Source organism: Heterocephalus glaber, unplaced genomic scaffold (genome assembly GCF_053883595.1).
Source record: "Heterocephalus glaber isolate CG9 unplaced genomic scaffold, H.glaber_assembly_v1.0 deba00001509, whole genome shotgun sequence".
Lineage (NCBI taxonomy): Eukaryota > Metazoa > Chordata > Mammalia > Rodentia > Bathyergidae > Heterocephalus > Heterocephalus glaber.
This window is the reverse complement of record NW_028258325.1, coordinates 26,596,094-26,607,809: the sequence shown is the minus strand read 5'-3', so window position 1 is coordinate 26,607,809 and position 11,716 is coordinate 26,596,094. Positions and strand designations below refer to the sequence as shown.

General features: G+C 36.0%; 1 pseudogene; it reads left to right on the top strand.

The window, feature by feature from the left end:
- Positions 1-561: 561 nt before the first annotated feature.
- On the top strand, positions 562-1,931 carry LOC101722658 (peptidylprolyl isomerase domain and WD repeat-containing protein 1 pseudogene; annotated as a pseudogene).
- Positions 1,932-11,716: the final 9,785 nt, after the last annotated feature.

The window sequence follows — 11,716 nt, the reverse complement described above, 5'->3', positions numbered from 1 at the left end:
TAAGAATTGTTGTATAAAATTCATGCCTTATTGTCAAAAAAGGACAGAGTTGTGCACTGCAATATTATTATCGGTAAGTTATGCATGTGTTCTAAATACAGTGGTACCTCAGTTCAGGAATGCTTTTGTTTGCAAATGAGAGAGAGAGAGAGAGATGAGAGAGAGAGAGGGAGAGAGAGAGAGAGAGAAAGAACGCACCGGTAATAGCAGTGGCCCAATAAAATGATGAGAATGAAGAGGCCTGAGTCGAGCCTTTAGCTGGAGGCAACACTGGCCAAGAAGAGGAGAGTTCTAGAGTTTGAAAAAGTCTATCTCAATAATCTCTCCAAGGTACCCATATATGAGTGCCGTTATATACATAGAGATGTTATCATGCATGTGTCGTCTACCAAGACAGACTATATTTCTACTGCCAATCGTGATGGACATGCTAAGTTCTGAAAAAAGATAGAAGGAATTAAAGTGATCAAACGTGTTTTTAGTCACCAGGAGGTTATTGGGAGCATTGCTGTTAATTTTGAGGGAACATTGTTCTGTCCTGCGGGTAATAATAATAAATCAATGAAGATGTTTAGTGCAGTGAACTTTGACATGATCAATATACTGAAGCATGGCTATATTCCAGGAAAATGTGAGTGGGTCTATTTCCCAGACAATGTCATATCTTTATTTCCTACTTGTAAGAGGAGTATAAGAAAATTTTCATTTATGATTGTCAAGGTAATAACTAGCCTCTTTATGCTTTTGACAAATTCTGTTCATCACCACTTACTCAGATTATGGCTGAACCCAGTTCACAAAACAATGATGTCTTTTCACAACTCCAGGGTGATTGATACTGGCCCAAGCCTCCTCATGAAAATAAATTTCACCAAAAATAAAAACTGGGAATATAAAACTGATACAGATTTATACAAATTGGACAAGTGTAAGGCTTACCCTACTATCATATGCTTTTTACCCAATGGGAAGGAAATCACTACTCTTGGTTCTGATAAAATTTTTACATTTTACCTGTAAAATTCTTTGATGAATCATTAAGTATGTTTACTGAACTGAGGCAGATGAAACAAAAGCTACTGGACTTGGCAGACAAATGGCTATAGAATGTGAGTTGGAGAAGGTGGATGTTGTAAGATTAACAAAGTTTTTATGTAACTGGGCACAGTGCTATACAGAACAATGCTGGGCATTGAAGCTATAAATATAGAAACAAATTGGTATGTGTGTGTTTGTGTGTGTGTGTGTGTGTGTGTGTGTATCTTGGCCAAGGATGAATTCATTAGAATGATGCAACTGGCTTTGTTACCGGGAAGGAATAGGCAAAAACATCCTGCTACAACTTTTGTGAAGATGAAGGCTTCAAAAACCAGAAGATAAAGAAAATGCAGATTCTGGTTAAGATATTTTAGTGAGAAACCTCTTGAAGAAAAAGTCATGGCTTCTCCTCCTAACCGAGGTTTTGAATGTGCCATTTTATCTACACAAGCACGGGAGACATTCACATCAAACTTTTTCCTACTGAGTGTCCAAAGACAGTGGAAACTTCTGTGTTCAAGGTAGAAGTGGTTATTAAAATGGGCATACATTTTACCCAATAATTAAAAACTTCATGAATCAGAAAAGAAATACAACTAGTACTGGTATGGGAAAAGAGAGAATATAGGTAGAAGAATTTGAAAATGAATTGCATTTAACATTATGACATGACAGACGATACACACTCAGCATAGTCAATGCTGGATAGAATACTAATGGATCCCAATTTTTCATAAGAGTAGTCCCAAATGTTTCGCTTGATCATAAACACACATAAGTTGGAAAAGTGAATAAAGAAATAAAAGTTGTGCAGAGGATCTCAAATATCAGTCAATCCTAAAACAGATAGAGCATATGAAGATCTCAACATTATAAATATCACTGTCAAGTAAAATGTTTCACTTTATTTGAAAATAAAAATGCACAAATTTATACACCAGATTGTTTTACATTAGGAAGCTAAAAACTTGCCGATTATACAAATCATGATTTAAAATATTATTTTAATACTGCTCTTTTTTTTTACTCTGGGAGTTCAATGATTTGAACACATATCTTTTGCTATTGTTCTGCATGCCCCTGTGGTAGTTATTCATTCAACTATCTGCATATTTATTTATTTGGTCATTTTTTTTCTCTTTTCAGAATGAGAAATAAAAATCAAGTCCTTAAAGTTTAATGATTCTGTGTGCTGTCATCTCTACTATTTAGCTCATTCAGCACTATCTGTTTTGAGTCTCAGAGAAGACTGAAGCAATATTGGATGTATTAAGGCTTTTGCAACTCTTAGAGTTAGACTAAATGTAATTTGGACATGAGTCTTTTGGGGTTTGGGCTGAATGTTATGGTTTAAATTTAAAATGGTCCCAAATGCCTCAAGTATTAGGAACGTGATAGAATCATGGGAGAGTTGTACGCCACTCAGTGGATTTATCCACTAATAAGTTCAGTAGTTGAATGTGCTATTACAAGGTGGGGCCTGTTTGGAAATGGTCACTGATGGTGTGATCTGGAAGGCTACATTCTTGTCCCTGACTCTTCCCTTCTCTCTGTGCTTCCTGGCTGCCATGGTTTGGGCACCTTTTCTTTCACCATACCCCTCTGTCATGCTGTTTCTGCCAAAAAGCCAGCCACCGATGGAATGATGCCATGAGCCAAATTATACTTCTCCTCCTTTAAGGTTTGTGTGTTGGATATTTTGTCCTAGAAATGATAAAGTAACTAAGATAACTCCCCAATGGACCCTTTTAATGCCAGAGGAGAATGCAATAAAGGGCTGACTCATAATTTATCTGTGCAGAATGAAACAGAGATAAGGAATCTAGATTTTCTCTCTTTGTCAACCAGAAGCAATGACTCTACCATTCTAGAGAAAAGAAGTGCCCACTGAGAAGGGAGTGGAAGATCAGAGATGGCTCCCTATTTCTACATGGGATGGGTAGAAAGACTGGCTTATCTGCTGCTCATGACAATGCTGAAACTAAAAGACAGAATAATCATTCTATTTGAAATTGACTAAGTTAGGGTGAATATCTCCAAAGCAGTATTTGTTGTGATTCCACCCTTTTCCACACCCTTTGGTTAGGAAAACAGGCTTTGATTGAACTATTTTTATCTATGCTAGGTGGCAACTCTGACTTAGAGGATTTAAACTCATTACCTTGTATATATTGTAAAATAAGAAAATCCAAATAATTTACTGCCATATTTTTGAGTACAAAAAATCCTGAGCAGTGTTGTGTATCTTCCTTTTCCAGCTTTCAGAGTTTTGTCATTTATTATGTTAAGGTTGTTTATTTTTTTGTGTGTGAACAGAGAATGGTGGATGCATGTGTTCACTCTCTCTTTTTCATCTTATTGTAATGCATACCTCTCTATCATCATGGTACTTTCCCCATCTCCTATTGAGAGACATACAGCTCATTCTTCATCTCTTACCTTTTCCCCAAATCTTATTAATACTTTCTGTAAGATTCTAGATGTATTTCTTGCACCACCATATTCTTTCAACCACCAAGGGACATTGGTCATTTCATTTTCTCTTTGAATCCCTTACATCAGCAACCATGAGGACATGTGAAAGTGCATGTCCCTGCTTGTGCTAATTTTGAAGATGGATTCTCAGAATCATACTGTGTTTATTCCATACTGATCAAAGATACTGCATATATATATATATATGGAAAAATAGTCATCCCTCAAACCTGAACTAGCATAAAAGGTGAGAGAGGTATTCTCAGAGGGAGTAATTTGAATTGCTAATAATTCACAGTTTTTTGTGTATACCACAGACAGTGGATTAGTGTCCCACAAAATTTTACATCCACACAGAATTGATAAATATGACACTGTATGGATATTAGTTCTTTATAGACATAGTCAATTTAAGATGTGATTAGAGTCAATTACATTTAATCCTAAATCCAGTATAAGTGAGATACTTGGGTAAACTTGTATCGAGAAATACATGCCAGAAGGCCCAAATGAATGAATAAAATATATTTAGTAAACTTCTGCTCATGTGCCCAGGGTAATAAGTTTGGTGTTCATAAATTGTTTATAAAAATTGACATATAAGGCAGAAATAGTAAATTATTTGTGCTAAACTTTTTCCTTATGGTAGGGACATATGTTAGTTTAGTAATTGTGAGATGTCTTTAATCTTTGTTGCTTGAGTTGAATTTTGAGCCCTTTCTCTTTCATTCTTTATGGAAAGTTGCTTTTTCCATTGGTTATAATATCTCTTTCTATCATTCATTTCTGAGAAGCCAGAAAAGAAAACAAAACGTGGAACTTGAGTTTATTGAGTTCCACCACTTATACTCATGGAAGAGGCAGAGAATTCAAACCAAAATGGTTTCTGTCTAAGTCTGCAGACCACCTCATCAGTCCCACAACCATCACAGGTATCATTTTGTACACTAAGGCTTGCCTTAATAACAGCACACATTCCAGACCAAGTTTACCAGTGGTTTAAACACAGAAGGCTGTTTGCTCTTCCTGCCAAGCTTGTCTTTGTCCTGAAGCCAGGATTGAAATGGAGGCTATGCATCCTATACAAATTATGCAGGATGCTAGGTGTGAGGTTTCATATTGAAATTTTAACAGATCTGGCACCTAATTGAGGGCAAATAGTGATTTATGAGATTTGTGGAAATAAAGCTGGGATCTAAACTGAGATTTACCTGGGGAAGGTAAGAAGGCTGGCACAGAATGCTGAAGGATGCTGTTAGATCCCAAGGATACGTAGAAAGCATCTTGTAAATAAAAGTATATAGGTATGTCTATAGTCATGTCTTATATTAATATTTTATGGGTTTATATATACTAGAAATTTTCTGGTTGTTACAATGTATAAGTGAATATATATTTAGAGATACAGAGCCTATAGCATGGACCAGCATTCATCCATTCTGCTGCATTTAGGCATGGGATATAAATAAAATTTCAGAGTACAATTTCAATAGTGCTAGCTTTGGAGTATCCCTGCTGTTTTTAGAGAAGAGTGAATTGTTTTCACTTGCTTGAATAGCCATTTCTCATTCTGAATTTAACTGTTAAATTAAATTTGGCCTAAAGAAGACTCAATGCATAGTAAACTGTAACCTGAGTATGAAAAGAAACTGCAACCTATCTAGGAATATATTCTTGCAGCAAGTAGCTTATTCCCAGCCTGAGATTTCAGTCCGTCACAGACTGCAAACTTCTTAGACATGTCCCAATAAGACAAACTTTAAGCTAACTAATAGGGCTATTTTTTATATCACTTATTTTTTCTGTCTATATATTTTGCCTGCTCACATTGCTGGATAAACTCTCTGTACCTGTAGTGTATCAGAATACACTGGATTTATGAAACATTTCTAAAGTAATTTTTTCTTTTAACATTACACATCAAGAGACTAAGCCTCAGATAGTATAGAAAATCCAGGTGGCCTTCAGAGAAAATCTCATTTGTTAAATATTAGGAAACAGAGAAATTGGCTGAAACCTTTTTAACAAAAGGTGGTTGGGTTTATATGATCCAAATAGAGATGATCCCATGGTAGTCAAAGCGTTGTCATGTCCCCTGTGGTCTCACTTGTCAAACAGAACAATCAAACTACTGACAAAACTAATCCTGAAGGTTCTGTGGAAAAAATGGATAGAACTGCCAGAAATGTTCTAATACATGCTGTTCTAGCCTCACCAAAGGCACAACAGGTTTAGTCCTCTGAAAAACTTAATAAAAATCTCTGCAAAATTGCTGCAAGGAGGAGGACACAACAAAAGAAACTGGCATACATATATACAGATTCTATCCATGCAAATAATATGATTTCTAGCTGGCTTCTTTTGAATTTCACCTGTTTTCCCTGCCTTGTGTTCTAATGCATTTACAACATAAAACAAATACATAGTAAAGATTTCTTCTTTTAGTAATAGAGGACATGCCCATATGTGTTAATCAAGTTGACTGGCTAATAACGAACAGCAGAATTAAGCACACCCAGCTGAAAGTGAAAGTGCTGGCTTAGGATAGGAATCTCTGTATGGTAAAGGACAAGTTAGCATTTCAGAGGAGCAAAGGAGATTTCTGGCTCTCTGAAACATATGATACCTCTCCCTGCAGGGAAAGGGAACAGGACTTAGAGATCAATGTTAAGTTATTCATCCCAAATTTGTCAAATATACAATCTCTACACATGTCTTCTTGGGAAGATGGAAAAACTGAATGAAGAAGCTGAAAACTGGAAATTCAGAAATGTGGAACAACAGAAATGAGGATTTTCTGTCAATAAATTGTTCTTTCATACATATCTATCCATCTGTCTATCTTGTTGCTTCTCAGTGTTGTATCCAGTTGCATTCCAAAGACCTATATTCCAATTCACAGATTCTTCCATCCAGAGCTTATAACAATGGTTGAGTTTAATATATGAGAAACTGAAATTTTAACTTCAAATATTTCTAATTGATTGTTTTTCACATCCACTATGATGTCATTTCTGCTTTTATTTATTTTGTACTTCAGTGGTTTTCTTGTAAATATTATTTATTTTGTCTCCTTATTCCATTGAAATGCTCATTTCCAGTCCTCTTTTATTTTCTTCATTCAGAGAGAAGTAATTCACTTAATATTTTTTCTAGTTCCTTTTAAGCTTTGTTTTCCTTAATAGGGTTTGGAATTTTGATATGTATTTTCATCTTGACAGATGGAGGTTATTGTTTTGTTGTTTTCTTTGTGTGTTCAATCTTCTAATAATTGTATGTTCACCTCTTTTGAGGTTCAACACGGACCTTACTCTGTATGTAACTGTATGCCCTCATTTTCAAATGAAAGATGTTGCATATATAATTTGTAAGTACTGAGAAACTTGTTCCATGTTCCACCAAGGTAACAAGTTGAACTTTCTTTACCTTTTGGGATATACAACTTTGTGTAATTTAAGGTAAAAATGAGAATCAGTTTTAGCTATTTCCAGATTCACTTCAGGAACCGCAGAATCTTACTGTAGCCTCTAGATTAAGAAGTAAGTTTGCAGGGCCGGGGATTTAGCTCAGTGGTTTCGCCGCCTGCTGCGCAAGCTCAAGGACCGGAGTTCGATCCCTGGTACCAAAAAAAAAAAAAAAAAAAAGAAGTAAGGTTGTATTCAGCCTCTCCTTTTCTTAAGGAAGACTTAATTCCAGTTTCCCAGATCAGGCCATTTCCATCTGCTTTCATTCCAGAGCTCATCATTGTAAATTTGGCTCTTTCAGCTTCACTCACTGCTTTTAGTTTCCTCCTCCCATTATAAAACCGTGGAGGATGAAGTCTGTGGTCTGGTTCTCAGATGCATTGTCCCCTTACCGATATCTCTACATTCAGAATACTGAGGTTGTGCAAGAATAATGGGAGTTTTATATTGGTCAGTTTGTTGGAGAAGTTACACTGTACTTTATTTGCTCAGTTTCTGTTTACTTACAGTTCCAGGGCCCCAAACAAACTTGGAGATACTATTCATGTTCATGGTATATATAGTTTTATGGGGCAGTATCTGTTGGTTTTGTCCTTGGTCAGTGATGTTCTCCAAAAATTCTGTCCTTTCAGTTATACCAAAAGTCCATTCTTGCAGTACTGTCTTAGAACCAGAGTGACTTTACCGAGAACTAGCTCCCGAGCTTCATAGCTCACTATCCTGTGATTTTTTCACATGAAGCTGGGTGAACTATTGTGTCCTCATCTATAGTTGCTGAAGGCCCTGAGAAAAATATGTGGGACTCACTTCATTTCTTTCTCCTTAGGCACATGAAACCAATTACCCTACTGACAGTTAAAGCAAGTCTCATGCCTTTATAAATCTGAATTGATTGACAGACAAATATACACTTCCAATTCCTGGATCATATCTCAAATATATGTGACACAATAATCTCCCATTATCTTTATCACCATCCTTACCTTTTTCATGACCGAATCGGGTTTGACTCTTTTTTTTTGCTCTTAGCAAGCATCTACCTGAGGAGTGAAAAATAAGTTTCCCCTCCCTTAATACCCTCTAATCTCCTCAAGAGGTTTTGGTGTGTGTGTGTGTGTGTGTGTGTGTGTAACTCATTTTGTTCTATGATGAAGGTCTGAGTGGAAAGCTACTGTAGTCCCCAGGAAGCCAGCATACCAAGATTCTGACAGTTTTCTTTTCTTTCTCTTCAAAAGCTATTTTTATAAATAGTCTGGAGCATTGACATGAGTGATAGGAATAGAAAAGCTAGCTAGACTACTTATCAGAAAGCTTGAAGGTGAAATCTAGCCAAAATTGTTAGGCAGGTATTTTAGAGCAAAGAGGCCCTGATGTATGAAGGAGGTTACACCCTTATAAAGCCATCAGAAGGCAAAAATATGATAACTCAAAAAATGCAATTAATATGCCTAACCTACTGTACATCATTGTTTAGCAGCACAGCACATTGTAGGGTGTCCCTGGTTCATGCTCCTGATGACTGACTCACTGGAAGCCTCAGCTCACTCCCACTGGTCATCTATCACTACAAGGTATTATCATTTCTAGGGGTATTATTACTAGACAAAAAAATAAAACTTCAAAATTCAAAGTAAAGTTCTTACTAAATGTATATCACTTTTGCACCACTTTAAAGTTAAAAATCATTAGACAAAATTTCTTAAATTTAATTGCATCTGTAAAGAACACAAAACAGCATTTGATTGTCACTTGAGACTCAAGAATTCCAGGCATCCAGCAGTGACCACAGCACTGGTGTAGGAGGATTGCGGTGAGTTCAAAGCCAACATGGGCTACTTGTTGAGTTCAAGGCCAGTCTGCACTACAAAGCAAGACCTGGTATGAAAAAACCAAAACAAAACAAAACAAAACAAAAAGTAACAGCAGTGGTAGTGCATGATGCAGAAAAGTCATCAAGAGGCTCAGAGAAGTCAAGGACCAACTGGTGTCATGGTGGCACATGCCTGCAATCCCAGCACTCCAAGTGGCTGAGTCAAGAGGAACACAAGTTTGAGCCCTGCCTGGATAATTCAGTGATTTAGTAAGACTCTATTTTTTAAAAATCAAAAAATTCCAATAAATATCAAAAAATTATACTCAATATGTTGCATATGAATCTTATACTAAAATTTGAGATACATTAATTGCAGGAAGTATATCTTATTCAACTTTGAAATATCTACCAATATTTAAATACATGATGACATATATTGATGGTATTCAGTAAATATTGGTAGAATGAATTCATAAACATGAAAGAAATTATTTTGACCTTTTATTAGTTTGGTTGTCTTGAGTTATTTTACTTGAGGCTGATATGCCTCTGGCTCCAGACAAAGTAATCACAGTGATATGTACAGCACAATGATGCAATCAGGATTGATTCTCAGAGGCCATGTTTTATTGGACAGGTGGGGTCACTTAATTCTACCTTTACCTCAACATGTCCTAATCTTCTCTAGAGAGAAGGTGAGAAAATTGCATCTAGTCTGTTCTAAAGTCCATAAAATCTTCTTAGTTATACTTCATATAAAAATAAAATGCTCAACATATTGTTATGTGATAAAAATGTTTAGGTATACAAAGTTAAAAGTGAAACATCTGACATCTGGGACCAAACTTTATAACAATATCCGACTCTATTTCCAATACTAACTTAAAAAAACCTAGATTGCTTATTCATATTTACAGGTTCTTGATGCATATTTTATACACTAGGGAGAAAGTTATTTTGAGGTAATATTTTTCCAACAAAAGGAATAAAAATGTGGAAAAATAATAAACCAGATATATCTACTCATAAAGCATATGTGTGCTAACTTTTTATTGCTACGTAACAAATTACTACAGAAATTAGCAGATAAAACAAAAAAGTATTTATGAGCTCACATTTTCTTTGGATGAAGAAGCCAGGTGCAACTGGCCTGGGGGCCTGTACCTTATGTTCTCACTATTTTCTAATCAACCTGTCAGATGAGACTTGTATTTGTCAAGGTTCTCCAGAGAATCAGAACCAATAGTATGCATGTGTGCATGTGTGTGCGTGTGTGTATGCATGTATGATCATGCCTCAGTAGCATTTGGGGATTGGCTTCAAGATTTCACAAAGCACCAAAAGTCTTCTATACTTAATAACCAAATTCAGTAGAGTAGCTGAATACAAGGTCAACACACAAAAATCAATACCCTTCTTCTACATGAACAATAGACACAGTGAGAGAGGAACTGGAGAATCAACTCCTTTCACAGTAGCATACAAAAAATGAAATAAATAGGAATCAATCTAAGGAAAGAAATCAAAGACCTCTACTGTGAAAACTGTAGCACTCTGAAAAAACAGATCAAAGAGGATATCAGAAAATGGAAAGACATCCCTTGCTCCTAGGTAGGAAGAATCAACATAGTGAAAATGGCCACACTTTCAAAACTGTTATATAAGACTCAATGCAATCCCAATTGAAATTCCAACAGCATACTTCACAGAACTTGAGAAAACAATAAAAAATTCATTTGGAACAAGAAGAGACCTAGAATAGCAAAAGCAATTCCAGACAACAGAGACATGGCAGGGGGTATTACAACCCACAACTTGAAACTATACTACAAAGATACTGTGATAAAAACGGCATGGTACTGGCAAAGAAAAAAGCACAAACACACAGCTGAGGAGGAGTTGAACAGATTAGAAGATGCAGAAACAACTCCAGACACACTCAGCCACCTCATCTTTGACAACGGAGCCAACTACCCTCACTGAAGGAATATACCCTCTTTAATAAAAGGTGCTGGAAAAATTGAGTTTCAACTTGCCAAAGATTAAAACCAAAACTTTATCTCTCACCATGCACTAAACTAAAATCAAAATGGATTAAATATCTAAATACTAAAACAGAAATACTAAACCATCTGGAATAGGGGTTGGGTAGAACTCTTGAAGATATTAGTTTATGAAAAGGTTTCATGGACAAAACCTCAGTTGCACGTGAACTAGCACAAAGAATCAGCAAGTGGGATCTCATCTTTTTAAAAAGCTTCTGCACTGCAAGAAAAATCACCAACAGCATAAACAACCTACAATGTGAAAAAAAATTTTACCAGCTGCTCATCAAAGTTCTACTAACTAGAATATATAAAGAACTTACAAAAATCAGACCTCCCAAATTTAAAGACCCAATCCAAAAATGGGCATCAGAAATGAACATTTCTCAGACAAAGAAGTAGTAATAGCAAATAAGCATATGAAAAATGTTCAACATCACTGTTCATTTGGGAGATGCAAATTAAAACAACACTGAGATTCCACCTCATCCCAGAAACAATGGCTGCTATCATGAAATCAACTAATAATAAATGCTGGTGGGGGTGTGGGGAGGAAGGAACTCTTCTCCACTGTTGGTAGAAGTGTAGACAGGTGCAACCACTGTGGAAATCAGTATGGAGAAACCTCAAAAAACTAGGATTAGAGGTACCATTTCACCCAGCTATTTCCCTGCTGGGTATCTTCCTAAAAGAATTTATAAAATCATACCTCAGTGATATATGTGCACCCATGTTCCTAGTGGTACAGTTTGTAATAGTTAAACCTTGGAAAAAGCCTAATTGTCTATCAACTGGAGACTGGATAAAGAAAATGTGTTTTTTTTTTTTAATAAATAAAATGGAGTAGTACTCGACCATAAAGTGTGAGAGACTAGAGACAT